A 10,793-nucleotide genomic window follows, 5' to 3' on the forward strand; every position below is an offset into this window, starting at 1 on the left:
ATGAGAAAAGCAGATAAGAAAAAGCAGGAAAAGGAAAACCAGACGAGTACAATGAAACACGATGAGTACAAGTTCAAGGTCGGCTACATGAAGAAATCCTCTGCCATGGAAACTGGCGACGAGGTGGGCTAGACTTGGATAATGAATAGCTAAAAAAGAAGACAAAATTTGAAGCACAATTTTGAAGGCATTTGTAGGAGAGTTTTCATGTTTTTATGTTTTGTATAAACATAAAATGGGTCGGAATACTCTTTATATGATTGCTGAAATTTTGATCTCATGATGATAAACTAGCTCCAAATTGACAAATAGTCTCAATTGGCAAGTATTCATTTGTTCTTCACTTGATTGTTTGGTCTGCTATAAATGGGGTTGTCTTCAAAATTTATAAGTATTTTGCCTTTTTTTCAAAAGTTGGCATTTTATGTCTTCTCTTTCCTATGCAGAAGGAATATGAAAATGTAAATATGTATTAGTATAAGAAGTGTACTATAATTCATGAGAATGTTAAGAGTCATGGAGTACATAATTTTGAAATTATGTGAAATTAATTCTGTATGCAAAAAGTGAAAGACCTTATTAAGTATACTAATCAATAATTTTTACTCTAATATCAATATATGTAATCTAATATATATTTTGGTAATTAAATTGAAGATGCAATATTACATATGCTTCAGATCTTACTCTAAGTGAATATGCATTTTAAGTATGCTCCGAGAAAAGGAGTAGAGGATAATGTAATGTTATGACGTATAGTGATTTGTATGCATCCATTAGGGAGATATATAAGACCTAAATCTTTATATCGATTTTGTTTGATATGCAGAGAAAGCATTTGATACATTTTTTTGTTATATGTTGCTGAAGTAGAGTAGATCTTAGCCACTCACGCATTATTTGATTATATAGTTTTTATTGGTATAATGAATTGTTATTGTATTTATTTTTGGGTTTAGAACTTGATGTAACGATTTTGTTTCTCACGTCTTAAATATGAATTCACAATTTTGAATAAGTGCAAATAGAAAATTAGTTGAGCCATGCATAGCACGGAGGAGATTCTACTAAATAGTAAAAGTGGACATATTGTAAAGTAAAAACGATAATAATTTATAGAAAAGTCTTACCTACATTAGTTTTGCTTGGGATATTGGTCCCTAAAACCAAAAACTTTGGTCAAATTTTGGTATTTTCCACTAACTTTAAAATTAGTCTAAAATATCACAAACTTTATATATTGTTTGTCATTTTCCATGACAACCCAAATAAGATATCTTTGGCAAAAGTCTTATTATACGTGGTCAACCGTGAAATATTTATGATATTTTAGATTATTTTTTAAGTTCGTGGCAAGTAGGATAAAACTCTACGTAGAAAATTACGTTGATTAGTAGTCCCAAGTAGGATAAAAAGTGTACGGAAGTTGGTTGGATATGGTGATTGACATGCCATGAAAAATAACAAACAAAATGTAAAGTTTATGATATTTTAAACCAATTTTAATGTTCGTGGAAAATACAAAAATTTGACCAATGTTCATGGTTTTGGAGATCAATATCCCTTTTTGCTTTACATTATTATACAACCACTTTAACTATTTTCAACGATTTTTTCAAAACGAATGCAAAGTCGAAGTGTTTCAACTTTTATGGACAGATGGAGTATTAATTTATGACGCCCGTCATTAAATTAGTGTATTTATCTATTTGATTGGCTATGTCGTTTATATTAGGAATCAAATTTCGAATCTTATGATCCCATAATTTTTAATATTTTAGGAGAATTTCAACAAGAGAATACCACAAACAACAAATAAAGGAACACTAAGTATAATGCATAAAGTATAAAGTTTGTGAATTAATACTATTTGGATGAATTAGTAATCGAAGTCAATTTCCAAGTGTTAAAAACAATGTAAAAATAAACTCTAATTTTGGATGAATTATTCATTACATTAGTTCACTAAAACAGAACTACATATGATAATATTATGTGAGTACAATTCATATAGAAAATTATAAGCTCTATATGTGCCACGTCCCATTGTGTCTGTCGTGTGGTCATCTCACCAAGTGTACATATATGTTGCGTATATTGCACTCAGATTTAGTAATTTATAACAGTAAATGGTATGGCTTCAACCATTATACATACCTTAAATAAATGTTCAAATGGGAATGATGCGTATTGTAGTTCAAAAGAAGTTAATTGTCAACACCCGAAAATGGCAGTAGACCGCATTGATGATGTGATTAAAGTGGAAATGCGAGTTAATGTGGTTTACAGACACTGCAATGATGCTAGATGGGTAGTTACATGTCAATCCAATTACTAACCCTTATTTAATTACTTTGATGATGCTAGTATTTTATGTATACCTCCATAGCATGCAACCATTTACTTGACTTCAATCATTTTCGATCTTTAGTAAGTATGACTCCACCCACTCAAGCTTCCTACCTCTACAATGGTGTTTGGTCCGCAGCCACCGACTCCATCGTGCTGGACACGATGCTCCCACGAAGAAGGAAACTCGATGGACGGATAACACTTTCCTGTCTTGGTTCTTGATGACCGCCGCACAAGAGCTGCAGACTAGAGTGGGTATTGTTGTCACTGAGAAGGAGGTGGCCAAAAGAAAGGTTTTAATGCACAGACGTTATCGTGTGTTCAAAGTCGTGGTTGTGACGTTTGGAGCACAATGGGATTGTAACGTCCCGCTAAGACGTTATTATTAGAAATAATGTTTTTGGCTTAATTATATATATACGTGACTTTTGTGTGATTAAATCTGAATTATGGTAGAATTTCGTTGTTGTTTATTTTGACTTTAAGCATGTACTCCCTCCGTCCCAGATAATTCGTTCAAGTTTTCCATTTCGGTCCGTCCCACATAATTTGTCCCACTTCACTTTTACCATTTTTGGTAGTGGACCCCATATTCCACTAACTCATTCCTACTCACATTTTATTATAAAACTAATATATAAAGGTAGGACCCACATCCCACTAACTTTTTCAACCTACTTTTCATTACAATTCTTAAAACCCGTGTCCGATCAAAGTGACCCGAATTATCCGGGACGGAGGGAGTAATAAGTAATATATATATATATATATATATGGATATAATAAATAAAGAAATAAGAGCCCAAAACCAAAACTATAATGTCCGGTACATCCGACAAAAGACCCAATTACATAATTTTTTCTTCAAAGCCCGATCTATTACAATAAGAGTGAAAGACTGCAAGCTCCGGAAGTGCCATTACAACAACCTTAATTGTTAAAAGGGATGTCTGTCGTCGCACGATGTTAACATCTCTCCAAGGGAATTAGTTCCTATAGAAAAGAAAGAAACTATATGTTACATACATAACTTTTAATAATAATATTAAACAACTCAAATACATAAGCCTCCCTAGATAAATGAAATGTCACATCATCTCTGTATATGTAATAATTCTATGCTCAGAATCATTTAATGAGGAGCAAATCGAATCAATGGTCCATATACTATCCTTTTTTTTTTTTACAATTTCATTCATAGGATATTTCTTACATAATAATGATGAACATCTCTGCAAAGGAATATTTGGTGTCAGGAGGATCAGTAGCATTAAATGCCTTCCAAATTGTTTAGCAAGTGGCTATTTGAAGTAGCTTATACAAGTAGCAATATACCCTTACATCACAACTCTTTTAGGAGAAACTCAACTCACTAACCACTTATAAATATATATAAACAAGAGGACAAGGATAGTAAAGTGTGGAGATTGCAGACATGAAAAGAGCTTTACACAAAAAGTAGGTAAGCTTTCAACAACAACCTTTCATTTTCATTACCTACTCAACCGAAGATATTGACAATATATGTATATACCAAGGGAACCATGGAAGAGGACAATCTCTGCAGGAGTAAAAGCTCCACCTAGTACTTTTCAAGGTAAAACCTCCAAGAACCCTCTCTCTTAATATAAACCTATCATGCATACATCTTGAATATAGAATCTGCCTAAGTGAGCACCAACAACCCTTACTTTTCTCTCCCACGTTTTTCAACATGACATATAGGCAAACATAGTCTTTGTCAAGATACAAACCTAGTATCCAATATTGCATATAGACAGAACACCAATTTAGCATTCGATATGTATTTCATGTTGGCAAAATTTAGCCCTCAAAGAACATAGTTACAATAGCTTCCAAGAAAAAAAAAATGGCAGATTCTTAAAGGATAATAGGAACTTAGCTTGAAATAGCATAGGAGTCTACCGGAAAGACCTTCGACAGCGAACTCGGCACTCCGTCGCCAATGGTGGCAGCCCACACCCTCACTAATTCCAAAGCCTCTGTGAACCTGCAAACTAATGACCATCAAAATTGTAAATTAAAGGTTAAATCTTTAGGAAAGTGAAATGAAATTGGAAATAGAATAGGGATTTCACTCACCCATCTTGTTGAGACCGGTGAGGAAGTGACCGGCGAAATGACGGGGAGAGAGTGTGCATATTCTATCCCTGCTTCTTATAATCGCTCTTTAGTCATGGTTTCCCCGGGTTATGCTATCCTTAGCTAACCGCGGTCGTGACAAGGATCAGGACAACAAAATTATCGTCGCTAGTGACGAGCTTTGGGAGGAGATCGTGAAGGTGCTCTTGCATTTAGTTGTCTTTTATCGTGTTGTTATTTTGATTATTTCATTGGTATAATTTCATTTTTCACTTGTTTGGTAGTATGATTGGTTTGCTGGTGCGTACTATCACCACGACAAGCCAGAATACACGAAGGTAGCATGCTTGTTTGGTTTAGCAGATGTGAAGGTCGAACAGGAGGTGAAGATGCAACGCTAGAATGAGGTTGTCATAATTTCAGATGACACGGACAAGCTTCCTAATGATTAGCCATACATCATCGAGACTACTGAGGTGAATGAGGAGGTGAACTCTCCGGCCATAATCCCCCCTTCTGCCGGTGCGCCACAAACTATTTGATGATGCTCCTCCACCAACCGACAATGAGTCAACCACCGACCAAGGAATATGCTTCATAGACCTTGCTCCCGATGGACAACTTCGCACACGCTTTGAAAAGAGTTGGTCCCTACCCCCCCGGCTCATGATATAACCCCTGTGGTGGGCTAGGTGAAGTTGGTCCCTCATGCAAGTCTAATCGTGCTAGCTCGTGCGCATCGAACTCACCAAGAACTTGATATCCTAACAACATAAGGCGTCCTCACAAATGAGGCATTCGTAGGTTGTTGAATGGGTAGGGCATCAAGTCCAATAATTTCACTGATAGTATAATGTGGATGAAGACTGTTTTCACTTGGTTTTGAAGGCCCTAGAAAGGTAAGAACTATGGTGCGTGTTTTACAAATTTTATTGTTGTTGGTTGGCGATTGATGAATCAATTCATGGTGTTAATTTTCAACCTTATAATATATAATGCCATGAATGAATGTTCCAAATTTTATTGGTATTATTGGCTGCACTGACAAATATTTGGGCATTATTCTCAATGCTATGTGTGAATATACATGACAACCATTCGGCTCCACCAAAAAAATGTTAATAACTTTCTAATTTTCATTCAATACCACCCATCTTTATAATTATATTCAGAAGGATCATTCATATATAGTTTAGGTACAAAATATGCTAGGGCGTTTCAGAACCGGGTAACAATTCCACAAAATGAAAAATTCCTCAACCAACTAGATGATCCAATGGCTATCAAAATATTCGTAGCTGATCACACGCACTTGCTTCCACAATTCACATAATACTATAATACATATTATAGTAGATCACACAACTTCACTTCAATTGCTGAATCACCCAAGTACTAGCTCTATTTGATGAACCTTTTCACTCCAAGACGAGCAGATGCTGGCATACCCATAAAGATCTCCAGATGGTGTAATTTCTCGCTAAGAATATCACAAAGTTCATACCTTTCTACAAGGGTTAGTTCAACAACAATGTCGAGTTTATCAAACACCTTCCTCTGCGCCTTCCCATGTCAAACTTGTACCCAATCCTAGCAGCAATAACTCAAGGCGGGAGTTAGTCTCGGCATAAAGGTTTGCAAGAAACTCCATAAATACATCATATGTGGAGGCGCTCTTCCGCTTGAGGGAGCCTTTTTTTGGAGTGGGTGTGGGGCGTTGATCAGCACCTGAGCTCAACTCTTGCAGACCAGGCTGTTCCGCAATTGGAGTGCTCTGTTCAGTCGGGATGTCGTCCATACAAGAGTGGTAATCATTTTCATTGCACTCACTTCCCAAGGTTTCTTGGAGACGAGCTCGCGCAGCAACATCCGCGATGTCTTCAGCTGTATTTTCCTGTGCTCAGTCCTTGCCAAAAATAAGCTTCCATGTTTCCCTGAAGGGCCAAGACTTTATCCGTATAAACTTGGCATGCTTTTCAGCCTACACACACAAATGGATTATACATTCAACTAACCACAAGCAAAAAGTTAAACATAAATCAGAATAAAATGCTCATTAGCAATGAGTTAATGAATAACACATTCACAATCTACTCTCACTGTTCGTCATCGCAGTTAATTTTGAAATCCCCATGTGGATTGAAGTCAACCCCAGTTCGTGCCAAGATCCCTCGAAGGTTGTTGTAGCTCTTTTTACAAGCAGAAATTTTGGAAGTAAAATTCGGTGTACTCCTAGATCCGATCCGAGTTGGGGAATTCAGCGCGAATACTATTTTCGATTTTCTAAAGATAACCAACGTGAAACCCATTGTCCAATTTCGAACCTCGGGCAATGAGTTCAACCAAGGTTGTTGCGAGTATCACTTCCTCGCGTAATGTCCAGATCTGTCATGAACGATCTCCCTTCTTGAACTACGCCATCACCAGCCCAGTTTCCCCTGCTCATTATATCATGTAAACATTTGCAACTCAACATATTAATACCTGAATAATCATGATACAACTGAGTTGTAGTGTCTTATTCTAAGAGAGAATAATCAGTCACTACCGGAACCGAAACCAGAGCTCACGGCTTCACGATTCGCGATAGACATTTTGCTGCAAAGAAAAAACTAGTTTAGAACCCAAGCATAACACAAATAGCGCATTTGGTCGAATGCCTATTGCTAGCGTTTTTGTGAAATTCGTACACAAATTCATGTTAGGTTTGGCATACTAAAAAGCATGTTTCGAGCAAGTTCGCGCGAATAGAATCTTGCTTGTTTACGAAAAACTCTACAATCCACTTTTAACCCGATTCAGTATTATTCGAGCAGTATCGCACGAATAGGATCAATATATTATTACATTGTATTTGCTTGTGCATTTAGAAGATGTTTTATAAACATTTGAATGTATAAGAAGCAAACAAAGTCTAAGCCTTTTGCTTAGTAGACTGGTTGTGGGCGTCGTCCACTTTAAGGTAACACATTCAGTTTCTATACAATGCTTTGCAAAAGAAAAAGAAGAATTTCACAACCCATATAGGCTTAAACTACCTATCGTGAAAGGTTGTAATGTCAGTCCGATTATTTCTAAGCCTTTCTGAAATAAGATGACGTTGGTGTTAGAGTTTGTATACTAGAAATCACCTTTCAAGTGATTGAATACTGTTAAAACTCTTATTTTATTTTCCAAGGAATAAAACAGATTATTTTTGTCATAATGTTGTTATGTTTTACATTTAATGGATATTTATTGCATATTTAAATGTATAAGTAACTTAACAAAGTCTAAGTCTTTGTTTTAGTAGACCGGTTGTGGGCGACGTTCACTTTAAGGTAACACGGTCAGTTCTAAACAAAGAAAAAGAAGTATTTCACAACCTAGATAGGCTTAGACTACCTATCGTGAAAGGTTGCAATGTCAGTCCGATTATTTCTAAGCCTTACTGAAATAAGATGACGTTGGTGTGGTATAGCACTGAATTGGATCTAACAGCGAGACATGTCTTTATGCTATCTACTGAAAGACGAGTTCTTGTAAATTATTATTTCTTAATCAATGTACGTTAGCATTGAGCATACGGTATTGATTTTGCACTACTTTGACTTACCAAATGGTGCACGTTTTTCGCAACCAATAAGCCTGGTATATTGGGTAGTGGTGATTAACATCTAGCGGTACTAGGATTGCTATTATGTTGAATCGTGCTCGAGGTGAGTCTCAAGAGGAGCTTGAAATAAGGTTTCATTATTCGGAACCTAGCTAGTTGGAGTTTGATCACTCTATGAATAATGAATAATAATTTATTGCTGAGTCCACTCTTGGAATTAATAAGATATTAATTAATTGAGTCCATAGCATACATTAATTAATTGATGGATGTTTCTATCTTAAGCACGGGATATAAATATCAAGCAATGGAAACCCGGATTACTTATAATTTCGAATTTGGATGCGTAGTGCAATATTACTTCTGTAGTGGTTGCTCGTAATATTCCTATTAAAAGCTTATATTGAATTGGGGTGCAATTTAATTAGATAAAAGCTAATTAGAGGAGCCCATATACAAAACCTTCCATAGATCCCTGTCTGGGCCCAATATGTGACTTAATATAAATAGGAGAATAAAGGAGACAGAAAACACACTTGTTTTACTTCAAAATTTTCGTCCCCCTCTCCATATACAAGAGGGACAATTTTTCTCTCCTCCGTGAGAAAGGTTTTCCGTCTTCTTTATTTAAGTCCTAGTATACTGGTGAGATCAGTCCACCCTGATATCAGTTTACAGTCCGGGAACCAGACAGAAGATCTGTGGTTTAGTACTAAAGATCTTCACGTGAAGAAGGCGCGAGCTATCTTCGATTCTTTGGAGAATCATCAACGTAAAATAGCTAAACCGTAGAAAAGCATGTTTTAGGTTTTAATTAATTTAAAGCATGATTTATTTGAGTTATGAGCATGATACATGTGATAATTGAAATTTGTCTAAATAATCGACTAATTAGATCTTGATTATCTGATTTATTTGAATTGAAACTTACGCACGCTTCCGCTGCCAGTCCCTTCAGTTGGTGTGGTATAGCACTGAATGGATCTAACAGCAAGACGTGTCTTTATGCTATCTACTGAAAGACTAGGTCTTGATAAAATACTATTTCTTAATCTACATACGTTAGCATTGAGCATACGGTATTGATTATGCACTAGTTTTACCTATCAAATGGTGTGGGTTTTCCGCAACTCAATAATCCTGATATATTGGGTAGTGGTGATTAATATCTAGAGGTGCTAGGATTGCTATTATGTTGAATTGCGCGCGAGGTGAGTCTCGTTTGATAATGTCCTCAAGAGGAGCTTGAACAAGGTTTTATTATTCGGAAAACTGGCCAATTGGAGTTTTATTACTGTATGAATAATAAATAAGTGTTTCTTGCTAAGTCCACTCTTGAAATTAATAAGATGTTAATTAATTAAGTCCATAACAGATATTAATTATTTAATGGACATTTATATCTTAAGCGTGGGAAATAAACAATAAACAAAACGGAAACCCGGATTACTTGTAATTTCGGATTTGGATGGGGAGGTCAATATTACTTCTGTAGTGGCTGCTCGTAATATTTCAATATAAGTTTGTATTAAATTGTGGGTTCAATTTAATTAGTAAAAAGCTAATTGGGGTGAGCCCATATCCAAAACCTTCCATAGATCCTTGACTGGGCCCAAATATGAACTTAATATAAATAGGAGAATAAATGAGAGACATAATTCATTAATTTCTCTACTAAAATTTCGTTCCTTTCTCTCTACCTAAGAAAATGATTTTTTATATTTTTCTCCTCCGTGAGATTTTCAGCTTCTCCTCCGTGAGGAATTTTCTGTCTTCTTTATTCAAGTCATAGTATTTTGATAAGATCAGCCCACCCTGATATCGAGATACAGTTCGTGAACCAGTCAAAAGATCTGTGATCTAGTATTGAAGATCATCGTGGAGAAAGCGCGAGCAATCATCGATTCTTTGGAAAATCAAATCAGTATCTCTAAACCGTAGTATTCATGTTTAGAATTTACTTTCTTTAAGCATGAATTATTTGTGTTCTAGCATGCAATTATCTGGTGAATTGATTAATCGCATAATCGGTCAAATAGATCTGTATCTGATTTATTTGTTTTGTACAGGTCTTCCGCTGTGAAGGGGCACCAAACCCTAGCAGTTCACAAATCTAAATATTTAGGGATCGATATGGAAAAATGAATCCAAATAAATTCACATGAATTTTCAAGAGTCAATCTTAACAAATAGGTATAATCCAAGATTAACATCACAGAATGCAAGAAACGCTGATTATAAAAAACAAATGAGCAGGCAATGTGTGGTGATCAAACCTCCAGAGAGGGAATCGAACGACGATGAGATTAATCTAAAATCAATAGGATTCACGCATACCTTGGTGTGGTTTGAATCACAACTTCGATCTCCTCAGGGACATTGCGAGTGTTCAGAATACCGTGTGACCACCTATTTGAAGAGCCTATGTCGCCGAAAATTTTCAAAATTGCCGCCCAACTTTTTTGACTTTAGCGGGGAAGGTGTGAAAGGGTTAAATTGGTCAGATTGTAATATGCACTTATTCAATGAATTATTTAATTCACCAAATCTGGTGTCCCATATAATAGTCTTCCTATGGTAGGCCATGATGCTTCAAATCTAATGTTGGTACAAATATGAATATTAGATAAAACGGAAACTGAACAGGCCCTTATAGTTACATGATTTATTTCTTATTTTAAATCATTTTTTCTTTTTTTTTTTACTTGTTACTCCTATAATTTATACTCCCTTCGTCCCAATA

The sequence above is a fragment of the Salvia hispanica genome, chromosome 3 (genome assembly GCF_029641045.1).
Source record: "Salvia hispanica isolate PSC_SH4W2 chromosome 3, Shi_PSC_v1, whole genome shotgun sequence".
Lineage (NCBI taxonomy): Eukaryota > Viridiplantae > Streptophyta > Magnoliopsida > Lamiales > Lamiaceae > Salvia > Salvia hispanica.